The sequence below is a fragment of the Canis lupus genome, assembly GCF_048164855.1.
Source record: "Canis lupus baileyi chromosome 5 unlocalized genomic scaffold, mCanLup2.hap1 SUPER_5_unloc_5, whole genome shotgun sequence".
NCBI lineage: Eukaryota > Metazoa > Chordata > Mammalia > Carnivora > Canidae > Canis > Canis lupus.
Genome location: NW_027326412.1, coordinates 157,817 through 172,461, shown reverse-complemented (window position 1 = coordinate 172,461; position 14,645 = coordinate 157,817). Strand labels below are relative to the sequence as shown.

General features: G+C 38.1%; 1 long non-coding RNA gene and 1 pseudogene across 4 annotated transcripts in view; both read right to left on the bottom strand.

Moving 5' to 3' along the window:
* Positions 1-14,645, bottom strand: part of LOC140629441 (uncharacterized) — a 65,723-nt gene that overhangs the window by 33,674 nt on the left and 17,404 nt on the right. For 2 of the 4 annotated variants that reach the window (XR_012027274.1, XR_012027276.1), the window contains exon 4: positions 13,365-13,689. This is a non-coding gene — a long non-coding RNA (uncharacterized lncRNA). Of the gene's footprint in view, positions 1-9,978; positions 12,057-13,364; positions 13,690-14,645 lie in introns of those variants that run through there. The other 2 variants (XR_012027277.1, XR_012027278.1) reach the window with 2 other exon arrangements.
* Positions 10,124-10,220, bottom strand: LOC140629447 (U6 spliceosomal RNA; annotated as a pseudogene).

Genomic DNA, 14,645 nt, shown 5'->3' with positions numbered 1-14,645 from the left:
ATTTCCTCCATCTCTCCACGCCCTTCTCCCAGGTGACACCTTTTTATTGTCTATTTTTATGAGTTTGATTTTATAAATTCCACATGTAAGTGAGATCATACAGCATTTATCTTTCTCTGTCTGACTTATTTCTCTTAGCATAATGACTTCAAGATACATCCATGTGGTTCCAAATGGCAGGATTTCTTTTTTTTTTTTTTAAGATTTTATTTATTTATTTGATAGACCACAAATGGGGGCAGGGAGGGCAGAGAGAAAGGGAGAAGAAAGCTTCCCGCTGAGCAAGGAGCCTGATGTGGGGCTTGATCCCAGTACCCTGGGATTGTGACCTGAGCCAAAAGCAGATAGATGCTTAACCAAATGAGCCACCCAGGTGCCCCAAGATTTTTTCTTTTTTAGTATTCCTGTGTGCCCACACCTGTATTTGAATATATGTCGGTATTATGCACCATACTTTCTTAGTCCATTCATCTGTCAGTGGAGACTTAGGGTTCTTTATATGTCTTGGCTATTGTGAACCATGCTGCAGTGAACATAGGGATGCAGGCATCTCTTAAAGATACTAATTTCATTTCCTTTAGGTATATATACCCAGAAGTGGGATTGGTAGATCATATAGAGTATTTAATTTTTTGAGAATCTGTATTAAATTTTTTGAGAATCCTTCATACTGTTTTCATACCTACTGCACCAATTTGCATTCCCACTGACAGCGCAGAAGTATTTCCTTTTCTCCATTTCCTTTCCAACATATGTTGTCTTCTTGATGATAGTCATTCTCACAAGTGTGAGGTGATATCTTTTTGTGTTTTTGATTTGTATTTCTTGGTAATTACTGATGTTAAGCACAACTTCATGTACCTCTTGGACATGTGGATATCTTCTTTGGAAAAATATCAGCTCAGGTCCTTCGCCCCTTTTTTAATTGAATTATTTGGGGTTTTCTTTGTTTTTTTAAGTATCGAGTTGTAGAAGTTCCTTAAATATTTTGGAAATTAATGCCTTATCAGACATATGGTCTACACGTATTTTCTCCTATTCTTTGTGTCACCATTATTATTCTGTTATTAAGTATTTTGTTAATAATTTCTTTTGCTGTAAAGATAACTTTTTTAGTTTGATGTAGAGCCACTTGTTTATTTTTGCTTTGTTGCTTGTGCTTTTGGTGTTCTATGCAAAAACTCATTACCAAGACCAACATCAAGGAGTTTTTAACCCTATATTTTCTTCCAGAAGTTTTAATTATATTACATATGGGCTTTATTTTTGTCATGTTGCATTTTATGAAATGCTTTTATTATGCTTTTGCTATGAGGATTCTGTGATTTTTATCCAACGATATATTAATGTATCATGTTTATTGACTTGTGTTTGTTGAGCCTTCTTTGCATCCTAGGGATAAATCCCATCTTTGTGGCATACCATCCTTTTAATGTGCTAACTTTATTAACTAGTATTTTGTTGTGAATTTTTGCATTTATGTTCATCGGGCTATTGGGCCTTTAGTATCTATATGCCTTTTTTTTAAGATTTATTTATTTATGATAGACATGGAGAGAGAGAGAGGCAGAGAGAGAAGCAGGCTCCATGCACCGGGAGCCCGACGTGGGATTCGATCCCGGGTCTCCAGGATCGCGCCCTGGGCCAAAGGCAGGCGCCAAACCGTGCGCCACCCAGGGATCCCATGCCTTTTGTATCTGGATAGTGGAGGTCTTATAAAGTGAATTTGGGAGTATTCCCTCTTCTTCAATTTTTGGGAAGGATTTCAGAAGGATTGGCTTTGATTCTTTAAATTCACCAGTGTTTGGTAGAATCCATGAGTAAAACTATCTTGTCCTGGACTTTTCTGTTTTGGGAGGTTTTTGATTACTGATTCAATGGCTTTTCTCATATTTATTCTGCTCAGATATTGTTTTTTTTTCTTGCTTCAGTCTTGTTAGGTTGTATGTTTCTAGAAATGTACAATTTCTTCTAGATTATCCAATTCATTGGTATATAATTGCTTATCGTAGTCTCTTCTGATATAAAAGATTTTATTTATTCATTCATGAGAGCCAGAGAGAGAGGGAGAGGCAGAGACACAGGCAGAGGGAGAAGCAGGCTCCATGCAGGGAACCTGATGTGGGACTCGATCCCTGGTCTCCAGGATCAGGCCCTGGGCCAAAGGCAGGTGCTAAACTGCTAAGCCACCCAGGCTGCCCTCTTCTGATATTTTGGAATGATGTTTCAATTGTAATATCCATCTTTTATTGATAATTTTATTCATTTGAGTCTTTTCTCTTTTTCTTGGTTAGCCTAGTGAAAGGCTTGTCAATTTTGTGTAGTTTTTTAAAAAAAAACTAATTCTTTTAAATTTTTTTTAGTTTTGTTAGTCTTTTGTTTTATTCTTCTGTGTTTCATTTTTTTCTATTCTAATCCTAATTATTTTTTCTTCTGTTACCATTGACCTTAGTTCAAGCTCCTTGAGTTGTAAAGTTTGATTGTTTATGTGAGATATTTCTTTGTTTAATGTAGGTGTTTATGATTGTGAACTTTCCTCTTAGAACAGCTTTTAATGCATTCCATAAATTTTGGCATGTTATATTTCCATTTTCATTTATATCAAGATTTTTTAATTTCTCCTTTGATCCATAGTTTGTTCAGTAGTGTGTTTTGATTTCTATGTTTGTGAATTTCCCAACTTTCCTCTTCTTATTTGTATCTATATAGTGGTCAGAAAAGACATGTGATATAATTTTAATTTTCTTGAATTTGTTAAGACTTTTTTGTGTCTAAACATATGATCTGTCCTGGAACATGTTCTGTCTGCACTTGAGAAGGATGTGTATTCTGCTGCTGTTGGGTGGAATGTTCTATATATGTCTGCTACATCTATTTGATCTATAGTGTTTTTCACATATCACTATCTAGTGTTGAATAACAATATATGATCATATAGTCATATGTTATATGCAATCATGTGTATATACAGTCAGATAACACTGTAGTGTTCTTTCCTTATTGATTTTCTGTCTGAGTAATCCATCAATTATTGGGTATGGAATATTAAAACCCTTCTTATTGTATTGTTGTTTATTTCTCCATGCAGCTCTGTTATTATTTGCTTTATATATTTGGATGTTCTGATGTTGGATGCATACATATTTGCAATTATTATGGCTTGTTTGTGAACTAATCCTTTTATCATTATACAGTGACATTCCTTGTCTCTTGTGACTATTTGAAACTTACTCTATTTCTGATAGAAGTATAGCCATTCCTCCTTTCTTTTGGTTACCATTTGTATGGAATGTTTTCTATTCCCTTCACTTTCAATCTATGTGTGTCTTTAAAACTATAGTGAATCTCTTGTAGACAGCATATTGTTGGATCTAGTTTCCTGTTTTTTTTTTTTAACCATCCCAGCCTCTCTAGGTTTTTGGATTGGAGAATTTCATCCACCAATGTTAAAGTAATTATTGATAGGTAGGGCCTTCCTATGGCCATTTTGTTAATTGTATTCTTTTCTTTTTTAACTTTTGTTAATTGTTTTTTTCTGACTGTTTTGTAATTCCTATATTCTCTTCTTTGTCCCTTGCTGTCTTATTTTTCTGATTTGATGACCCTTTGTGGTGGTGTGCTTTGATTCTTCTATCTCAATACTTTGCTCATCTACTACAGGGTTTTTCTTTGTTAGTGCCATGAGGCTTATGTACCCTATCTTATAGTTTCAGCATTCTCTTTTAAACCAATAATAGTTCACTGTGGGGCTTGGATGGGTCAGATGGAAGTAACTGAGGGCAGGAGGGGCTTACTGTTAGGGTCTCTAATTTGGTGAGGCTTCTGTCTCTTCTCTGAGATAGGAGTACTCCTGGCTGAGCTCTTTGGTTAGGTGAGCCTGCTGACTCAGCTTGGCATTCAGATTGGGCTGCTTGCTGGCTGGCTCCCTGGTTGAGTGGCTTTGTATTGGCTTCATGGTCAGGTGGAGCCATTAGCTGGATCAGCATTCACCTCTGGTGGGCTGGAGTCACAGGCAGAGTGGTGCTACTAGTTTTTACTTTGCTTATGAGTGGGGCTGCAGGCTGGGTCTGCAATTGGCCCTGGTAGGGTGAGAGTACAGGCTGTGCCCCCAATCCAGATGTGCCTCTGGCATGACTCGGCATTCAGGTAAAGTCTCTTTGGGATTAGGGGGGACCTCAGGCTGTGCTCAGCAATCAGGCAAGGCTGTGGGCTGGGTTCTAGTGCTGGACAGGGCCATTGGCTATGCTCTGTGTCCTGTATGTTGAGCTCCAAGGATGTCCATGGTCACTATTGAGGTGTCCTGAATAAGAAGGGCTGTAGTCTCTGCTCAACAATTGAACAGATCTACTGGGTTGGCTCTTTGTCTAGGTGAGGTCATAGCCTGGGCTGTGTGACCTCTCATAGATCATTGATTAGGCTCCTAGGTGAGGCAGTGTACCACACTGGGTGGGTTTGCTGACTTCCTTCCCTGTGTGAGCAGGCTGTAAGATGGCTCTGTCTATAGAGACCTTTGTTTTTTTGTTTGTTTGTTTTTGTTTTTTAAAGATTTTATTTATTTATTCATTAAAGACACACAGAGAGAGGCAGAGACACAGGCAGAGGGAGAAGCAGGCTCCATGCCGGGAGCCTGATGCGGAACTTGATCCCAGGACTCCAGGATCATGCCCTGGGCCGAAGGCAGGTGCTAAACCACTGAGCCACCCAGGCATTCCTTATAGAGACCTTTAGGTGGACACACAGAACCAAACCCAGCCAGTTGGGTTGGGGCGTCATCACTTTTTTTTTCTTCGCTTCTCATTTTTTTGTATATTTTTTATTTATTAGAGTTTGATTTGCCAACATATAGTATAACACCAAGTGCTCTTCCCATCAAATGCCATCCTCAGTGCCCATCACCTAGTCACCGCATTTCCTCACCCACCTCCCCTTCCACTACCCCTTGTTTCCCAGAATTAGGAGTCTCTCATGTTATGTCTCCCTCTCTGATATTTCCAACGCATTTTCTCTCCTTTCTGCTTTAATCCTTTTCACTATTTTTTATATTCCCCATATGAATGAAACCATATAATGTTTGTCCTTCTCCGATTGACTTACATCACTCAGCATAATACCCTCCAGTTCCATCCACATTGAAACAAATGGAGGGTATTTGTCATTTAAATGGCTGAGTAATATTCCATTGTGTATATAGATCACATCTTCTTTATCCATTAATCTTTTAATGGGCACTGAAGCTCTTTCTACAGTTTGGCTACTGTGGACATTGCTGCTATAAACATTGGGGTGCAGGTGTCTCGGTCTTTCACTGCATCTGTATCTTTGGGGTAAAACCCCAAGCAGTGCAATTGCTGAGTCATAAGGCAGCTCTATTTTGAACTGTTTGAGGAACCTCCACACAGTTTTCCCGGGTGGTTCCACCAGTTCACATTCCCACCAACAGTGCAAGAGGGTTCCCTTTTCTCCGCATCCTCTCCAACATTTGTTGTTTCCTGCCTTGTTAATTTGCCCCATTCTCACTGGTGGGAGGTGGTATCTCATTGTGGTTTTGATTTGTACTTCCCTGATGGCAAGTGATGCAGAGCATTTTCTCATGTGCTTGTCTATGTCTTCCTCTGTGAGATTTCTGTTCATGTCTTTTGCCCATTTCATGATTGGATTGTTTGTTTCTTTGCTGTTGAGTTTACTAAGTTCTTTTTAGATCTTGGATACTAGCCCTTTATCTGATATGTCATTTGCAAATATCTTCTCCCATTCTGTAGGTTGTCTTTTAGTTTTGTTGACTGTTTCTTTTGCTGCGCAGAAGCTTTTTATCTTGATGAAGGCCCAAGAATTCATTTTTGCTTTTGTTTCCCTTGCTTTCACAGATGTATCTTGCAAGAAGTTTCTGTGGCCAAGTTCAAAAAGGGTGTTGCCTGTGTTCTCCTCTAGGATTTGGATAGATTCTTGTCTCATATTTAGATCTTTCATCCATTTTGAGTTTATCTTTGTGTATGGTGTAAGAGAATGGTCTAGTTTCATTCCTCTGCACATGGCTGTCCAATTTTCCCAGCACCATTTATTGAAGAGACTGTCCTTTTTCCAGGAGATAGTCTTTTCTGCTTTGTTGAATATTAGTTGACCATAGAGTTGAGGGCCCGTTTCTGGGTTCTGTATTCTGTTCCACTGATCTACGTGTCTGTTTTTGTGCCAGTACCACACTGTCTTGATCATCACAGCTTTGTAGTACAACTTGAAATCCAACATTGTGATGCCCCCTGCTCTGGTTTTCTTTTTCAAAATTCCCCTGGCTATTCAGGGTCTTTTTTTGATTCCACACAAATCTGAAGATGATTTGTTCCAACTCTCTGAAGAAAGTCTATGGTATTTTGATAGGGATTGCATTAAATGTGTAAATAGCCCTGGGTAGCAGAGAAATTTTCACAGTATTAATTCTTCCAATCCATGAGCATGGAATATTTTCCATCTCTTTGTGTCTTCCTCAATTTCTTTCAGAAGCATTCTGTAGTTTTTAGGGTATACATCCTTTATCACTTTGGTTAAGTTTATTCCTAGGTATCTTATGCTTGGGTGCAATAAACCTGAATGGGATTTTGGTATTGATTAATTTCTCTTTCTTCAGTCTCATTATTACTGTATAGAAATGCCACTGACTTCTGAGCATTGATTTTGTATCCTGCCACATTGCCGAAATGCTGTATGAGTTCTAGCAATCTTGGGGTAGAGTCTTTGGGTTTTATAGGTACCTTACCATGTCATCTGTGAAGAGGGAGAGTTTGACTACTTCTTTGCAATTTCAATGCCTTTTATTTCTTTTTGTTGTCTGATTGCTGAGGCTAGGACTTCCAGTACTATGTTGAATAGCAGTGGTGAGAGTGGACATCCTTGTCGTGTTCCTGATCTTAGGGGAAAGGCTCTCAGTATTTCCAACCATTGAGAATGATATTTGCTGTGTGCTTTTCATAGATGACTTTTAAGGTGGTGAGGAATATTCCCTCCTTCCCTACACTCTGAAGAGTTTTGTTCAGGAATGGATGCTGTATTTTGTCAAATGCTTTCTCTGGGGCCCCCCGGGTGGCTCAGTGGTTTAGCACCGCCTACAGCCCAGGGCCTGATCCTGGAGTCCCAGGATCGAATCCACCTTGGGCTCCCTACGTGGAGCCTGCTTCTCCCTCTGCCTGTGTCTCTGTCTCTCTCTCTCTCTCTCTCTCTGTGTATGTGTGTGTGTCTCATGAAGAAATAAAATCTTTTAAAAAATGTTTTCTCTGCATCTATTGAGAGTATCATATGGTTCTTGTTTTTTCTCTTGTTGATATGATCTATCACGTTGATTGTTTTAAGAGTGTTGAACCAGCCTTGCATTCCAGGGATAAATCCTGCTTAGTCACGGTGAATAATCTTCTTAATGTACTGTTGGATCCTATTGGCTAGTATATTTTTGAGAATTTTTGCAACTGTGTTAATCAGGGATATTGGTCTATATTCTCCTTTTTGGTGGGGTCTTTGGTTTTGGAATTAAGGTGATGCTGCCTTCATAAAATGAGTCTGGAAGTATTCCGTCCCTTTCTATCTTTCAGAACAGCTTTAGTAGAATAGGTTTTGTTTTTTCTTTAAATATTTAATAGAATTCCCCTGGGAAGCCATCTGGCTCTGGACTTTTGTGTCTTGGGAGGTTTTTGATGACTGCTTCAATTTCCTCCCTGGTTATTGGCCTGTTCAGGTTTTCTGTTTCTTCCTGTTCCAGTTTTGGTCGTTTGTGGTTTTCCAGAAATGTGTCTGTTTCTTCTAGATTGACTAATTTATTGGTGTATAAATAAATTGCTTTATTAAAATATTATAATAATATTTTTATTATTATATATATATAAAATTACATGGTTTTTTTTATTTTAAATTTTGTATTTCATTGGTATTGGTTGTGATTTCTCACCTTTCATTCATAATATTATAATTTGAGTCCTTTCTCCTTTCTTTTCAATAGACTGAATAATGGTTTATCTCTCTTACAAATTCTTTCAAAGAACCAACTCCTGGTTTTGTTGATCTGTTCTACAGTTCTTCTGGTCTCTACTTCATTGAGTTCTGCTCGAATCTTTATTAACTCTCTTCTTCTACTTGGTATAGGTTTATTTGCTGTCCTTTCTGCAGTTCCTTTAGGTGCAAGGTTAGCTTGTGTATTTGTTTTTTCCAATTTTTTGAGGGATGCTTATATTGTGATGTATTTCCCTCTCAGGACTGCTTTTGCTGTATCCCAAAGATTTTGAATGGTTGTATCTTCATTCTCATTAGTTTCCATGAATCTTATTTAATTCTTCTCTAATTTCCTGGTTGACTCTTTCATCTTTTAGCAGGCTGCACTTTAACCTCCATGTGTTTGAGTTTCTTCCAGATTCCTTCTTGTGATTGAGTTTAAGTTTCAAAGCATGGTGGTCTGAAAATATGCAGGGAACAATCCCAATCTTTTGGTATTGCCTGGTTTGTAAGCCAATATGGTCTATTCCAGAGAAAGTCCCATGTGCACTTGAGAAGAATGTGTGTTCAGTTGTGTTTGGACCTAAAGTTCTGTAGATATCTGTGAAATCCATATGATCCAGTGTATCATTTAAAGCTCTTGTTTCTTTGGTGATGTTGTGCTTAGAAGATCTGTCATTTGCCGCAAGTGCTAGGTTGAAGTTTCCTACTATTAGTGTATTATAATTTAATATGTCTTTACTTTGGTTATTAATTGTTTGATATACTTGGCAGCTCCCACATTAGGGGCATAAATATTCATGATTGTTAAGTCTTCTTGTTGGATAGACCCTTTGAGTATGACATAGTGTCCCTCTTCGTCTCTTACTACAGTCTTTGGGATAACCTTTATCTGATAGGAGGATTGCCACCTCAGCTTTCTTTTGAGGACCATTTGAACGTTAATGGTTCTCCACCCTTTCATTTTCAGGTTGGAGGTGTCCTTAGGTCTCAAATGAGTCTCTTGTAGACAGCAAATGGATGGGTCTTGCTTTTTTATCCAGCCTGAAACCCTGTGTCTTTTGGTGGGATCATTTAGCCCATTCATGTTCAGAGTAACTATTGATAGATATGAACTTAGTGTCACCATAATACCTATTCAGTCCTTGTTTTTGTGGGTAGGTTCTTTGGGCTTCCTATTTATTTTACAGGGTCCCTCTTAACATTTATTGCAGAGCTAGTTTAGTGGTCACATATTCTTCCAGTTTCTGCATCTCTTGGAAGCTCTTTATCTCTCCTTCTATTATGAATGAGAGCCTTGCTGGATAGAGTATTCTCGGCTGTATGTTCTTCTCATTTAAGACCTGAATATATCCTGCCAGCTCTTTCTGGTCTGCCAGGTCTTTGTGGAGAGGTCTGCTGTTAATCTGATATTTTTCCCTATATAAGTTATGGATCTCTTGTCTCTTACCACGTTAAGGATTTTCTCTTTATCTTTGAAATTTGCAAGTTTCACTCTTAAATGTTGAGGTGTTGAACGGTTTTTATTGATTTTATTTTATTTTATTTTATTTTATTGATAGAGGATATCTCTATCTCCTGGATCTGAATGCCTGTTTCCCTCTCCAAATTAGGGAAGTTCTCAGCTATGATTTGTTCAATATGTAGATTTTTCCTTCTCAGGCTATCATTTATTTCCCTTAACCTTTCCTCATGGTCTTTTAATTGTTTTTCTCTTTTTTCCTCAGCTTCCTCCTTGCCATGAACTTGTGTTGTATATCTCTCACTCTTTCTTCTACCTCATTAACCCTCATCATTAGGACCTCCAGTTTGGATTGCATCTCATTTAATTGATTTTTAATATCATCCTGATTAGATCTAATTTCTGCAGTTATGAAGTCTCTTGAATCCTTTATGCTTTTTTTCCAGAGCTACTAGTAGCTTTATAATTGTGCTTCTGAATTGACTTTCTGATACTGAATTGTAATCTAAATTCTGTAACTCTGTGGCAGAGAGTACTGTTTCTGATTCTTTCTTTTGTGTTGAATTCTTCCTTCTAGTCATTTTGCTAAGTGCAGAGTGGCTGTATGTGAGCGGGCTGAGTCAAGAATATCAACCATGACCTAAGTAAATTTCACCCTGGATGATTCTGACAAGGCCAAAGACCAGAAGTTGAAAAAATATGGAATGCTGCATGTTATCCTTGTGCAAGGGCCATGCTAATCTTCTCTGTATCATTCCGATTTTAGTATATGTGCTGCTGAAGTGAGCACCATCACTTTGGTTCTCCAAATGGCTCTCACTCTGGCTCTTAGCTAAGAGCTCTGTTCAGGTACTTACACTCCCCAAACCACAGCTTACCATGATCCCTGCCTTAATTGCTATGAGCCCCTTTCTCCCTCTCCATCTCTGATGCTTGAAAGTCTTATGCTATTTATTTCTCCAGTGGTCCCTGTGAGATGAGACTGAAGTGTAGGCATCCTTAGAAGCACTCATAACAGTGGAGAAGCTGGATACCCTCCCTTGGGCTTTTTCACACTGGAGAAATCAGAGGTTTCTGGGAGTATATCTTTCTGCTGTACTGCACTGGTTTTGGGAAAGGGTGATTAGGTCAAAGTAAAACTGCTCCTTTTACCCTTCAAATGCATTATTTTATTTTATTTTTTTCTGAGCCAAGTAGATACTCCAGCCTCATCCTTGGTTCTAGGACTTTCACAAAGATGCCTTGACTATAGATACTCCTAGTTGGTTTTTCTCTGAGGGAACTGGAGAAGATCATTTTTCTTGCCATCTTGGTGATATCATTATGACTTTTATGCTTAAAAAGGCTTTCTCTATCCATGTTCATATAAAATTCACCTATATTATCAACTATATGTCAGTAGTTTCATTGTTTCACAATTATGCCTTTAATTCATCTGAGAATTTATTTTGATAAATGTTATGAGAAAAAAAACCCTTTTTTCTTTAATAACTAATCACTTTAACACTTTTTTATATAGACATACCTTATTTTATCGTGCTTCACACAAATCTTTTTTTTTTTTTTTTTTTTTTTACAAATTGAAGTTTGTGGCAAACGTGCATTGAGCAAGTCTTTTGGTGTTATTTTTATTTCAACAGCATTTCTCACTTCATGTCTCTGTGTCCTTCTTGCAGTTCAAACTTACTCATTATTATTTAATTTGTTACGTGGATCTATGATCAGTGATTGCAACCAACTGAAAGTTCACATGATGGTTAGCATTTGTTAGTAATAAAGGTATTTTTATTTTTTAATTATTTATTCATGAGAGATGCAGAAAGAGAACGAGGCATAGACCTAGGCATAGGGAGAAGCAGATTCCCTGTGGGGAACCCCATGTGGGACTCCATCCTGGGACTCCAAGATCATGCCCTGAGCTGAAGGCAGATGCTCAACCACTGGACCACCCGTGCATCTCAGTAATAAAGTATTTTTAAATTTAAGGTATATACATTGTGTTTTTTGGACATAATGCTATTGCACACTTTTAATAGACTTCAATATTGTATACACATAACCTTTATATGCAGTGCAAAACCAAAAAAAATTCAGTTGATTCACTTTCATGAGATACTTGCTTCATTTTGGTGGTCTGGAATTGAAGACACAATATCTCCAAGCTGTGCCTATAAATTCAATCTGGTTTAATTTATTATAATTTGTCACTGAATGATGTGTAGCCCTAGGTGACGAAATCTGCATCTTGATCCTGGTGTCTTTCTGTTGCTAGCACTTAATGATGTACATGTTGAGTAGAATCAGTCAAAGCCCAAAGCTTTACATATACCCAGAGATCTGTTTTTATGTTGCCACGTCATTAAACCATACACCTACTTGCAGCTGTTCACCCAACAATGAGTACATGTGACTACATTCATTAAACCTACCTTACTAGTTTGTTCTTACATGGGAATCTCTCCCTTTAGAAACAAGTAGCTCGGGATCCCTGGGTGGCGCAGTGGTTTGGCGCCTGCCTTTGGCCCAGGGTGCGATCCTGGAGACCCGGGATCGAATCCCACGTCGGGCTCCCGGTGCATGGAGCCTGCTTCTCTCTCTGCCTCTCTCTCTCGCTCTCTCTCTGTGACTATCATAAATTAATAAAAAATTAAAAAAAAAGAAACAAGTAGCTCTCTCTATCTTGCAGGATTAGGACTGACAAGTTCAAGAATCAACTTTTCTTTCAGTATAACAAGTAAAGGAAGCTAACATCATTATTTAGGGTTGCTCTTGGCCTATGTCTTCTGTGATGCTTCTCTAATTCTAATTTGATGCAATTTTTTTTTTTTTGAAGAGTATCCCTGGACTCTGGGTACCTCATTTCCTTCAGGTTTGGGTTATCTGACTTTTCTACTCAAGTATTTATTACTGCAGGCTTGGAAGTAATGTCCCTGTATCCAGATCTGTGGCCATCTAATTCCTACTGAGAGGATTCTGATTTGGGAACCAGAGAATTTGCCTATAGGTGGCAGTGTAGAACAGAGTTTCTGTTCTTGCATTAATTTCCCGTGGCTGCTGTAACAAATGATCACAAACTTGGAGGCTTTAAACAATAGAAAACAATTTTTCCAAGTTCCAGAGGCCAAAAGTCTGAAATAAATATCACTGAGCCAAAAGCAAGGTATTGAGAGGGTACTCCCCTCTGAAGGCTCTGGTAGCTGCTGTCATTTCTTGGTTTGTAGTCACATCACTCCCATCTTCTGCCTCCATGGTCACATTGCTGCCTCCTCTAGTGTCTGTGTCAAGTCTCTATCTGCCTCACTTTTGTAGTGACACTTGTGATTGCATTAAGAGTTCATCCATTTAATTCAGGTAATTGCTCCACCTCCAGATTGTTACTTTAATTATGCAGATGTGTCTGCATAGGCTTTGCTAAATAAGATATCAGGTTTTACAGGTTCCAGGGTTTAGGACCTGATATCTTTGGGGGCCATTATTTAACTTACTGTAGTGAACAAGTGAGATCAAATAACACTAAGTTTAATCCCAGAGCCAGCATTCATTATCTGTGTGGAAATAGGTGATGGTGCAAACTTTTTATATTTTAGTTTCTTCATCTGAAAAAAATCAGCATACATACTACATATCTCATATAATTATTGTCAGCTACAAATCAGAAAATACATGCAAAAAGTCATCAAAGTACATGTCCCTAATGCAGTGTTAAATGTAAGTTCTTACATTATGATAGAGGATTGGAAGGATCAGTTGAATTAAATTGCAGACAGCCTATATACTACACTAAGGAGTTTAATACTGGCAGGGGTGGGGGGATTTGGGGGGCATACAGGAATCATTTAGGTTCTTATGCAAATGAGTCATAAGATAAGAGAGGGGCATTAAAAATTAATCTGGTATCTGTGGACAGAATTGAGAAAAGAAAGAGGAAAATTCATTGAAATGATTCAGGGACATTTATTGACATGAACTAAAGAGAAACAGTATCTCTGAGAAGTAAAGACCTTCTATGTCTTTCCCAGCCCATAAGCTCCAGGAAGGCAGAAGCAATGCCATTATTTTTACCTATATGATGAATGATTGCCTCTCCAGAGTTCTAAAGAATTTTCTGTTTGTGGAGATCCCTGGGTGGCGCAGCGGTTTGGCGCCTGCCTTTGGCCCAGGTTGCGATCCTGGAGACTGGGGATCGAGTCCCACGTCGGGCTCCCGGTGCATGGAGCCTGCTTCTCCCTCTGCCTGTGCCTCTCTTTCTCTCTGTGTGACTATCATAAAAAAAAAGAAATTTCTGTTTGTAACATACATTCACCTTCAATTAATTATGAATACTATCAACCATAATGGGAAGAAGATGGGTCTCTAAAATGGAATAAAGATATTCACAAAACTAAAGGATGCTACTTAGAAAAGATGAGAAGTTATGTCCGGAATGAAGTGAAAGTAACTTTTGCTTCTGAGGTTGGCATCATATCTGATGGCATGGAGGACTGTGTGGAAAAAATACTGTGGGCAAAATATGTCTAGAAAATAACATTACTGATCTGCCAAATCACAGTCATTATTTTAAATTCTAAGGGCACTGAATATTTATATAAGAATCATATTAGATGAGAATCTTGACTAGAAGTTGCTAGGATAGTGGAGAATATATTTTGCTCTGCTCAAGATGCCAGGAAGGAAATGGTACCAATTAAGCTTTAGGATGTTTGTCAGGTAAGCTGTATCTGTAAGTGGAGAGTAGAGGTGGCTGAGACAGAAAGAAAAAACTTTCTTCCTGACTTTAGCATCTGTGCTGCCAAAGTGAGCACTCTTCCTGATGTTAGGGTTTTAATTTATTTCAGTAATATACTGTATGGTTGTCCTTTTCACACACATATCCATGTGGGTTTATTTTCCTTCTCCTACTAGATTATAAATCTCATTAATCCCAGGCCTTAATATTTTCCCTTCTCTGTCTTTCTTAAATATCAGCACTAGGAAAAGTGCTTTGAAATGCCTTTTTTTAATGAAATGCTTTTTTTGAGTTTACTTCATAAAGTGGCTCCCTAAAATTTAGCCAAATACATCTCTTACTATAATCTGCATTTTCAGTAATGTTACTCTAATGGAAAAATTTCTTCACCTACATCTGCTTGGTTTAGTTGTCCTTTCAATTTATCATTAATTTAGTTTAATATCTTCAGTCACCAAGGAGAACCATAAAAGTGGATTTTAAAACCTT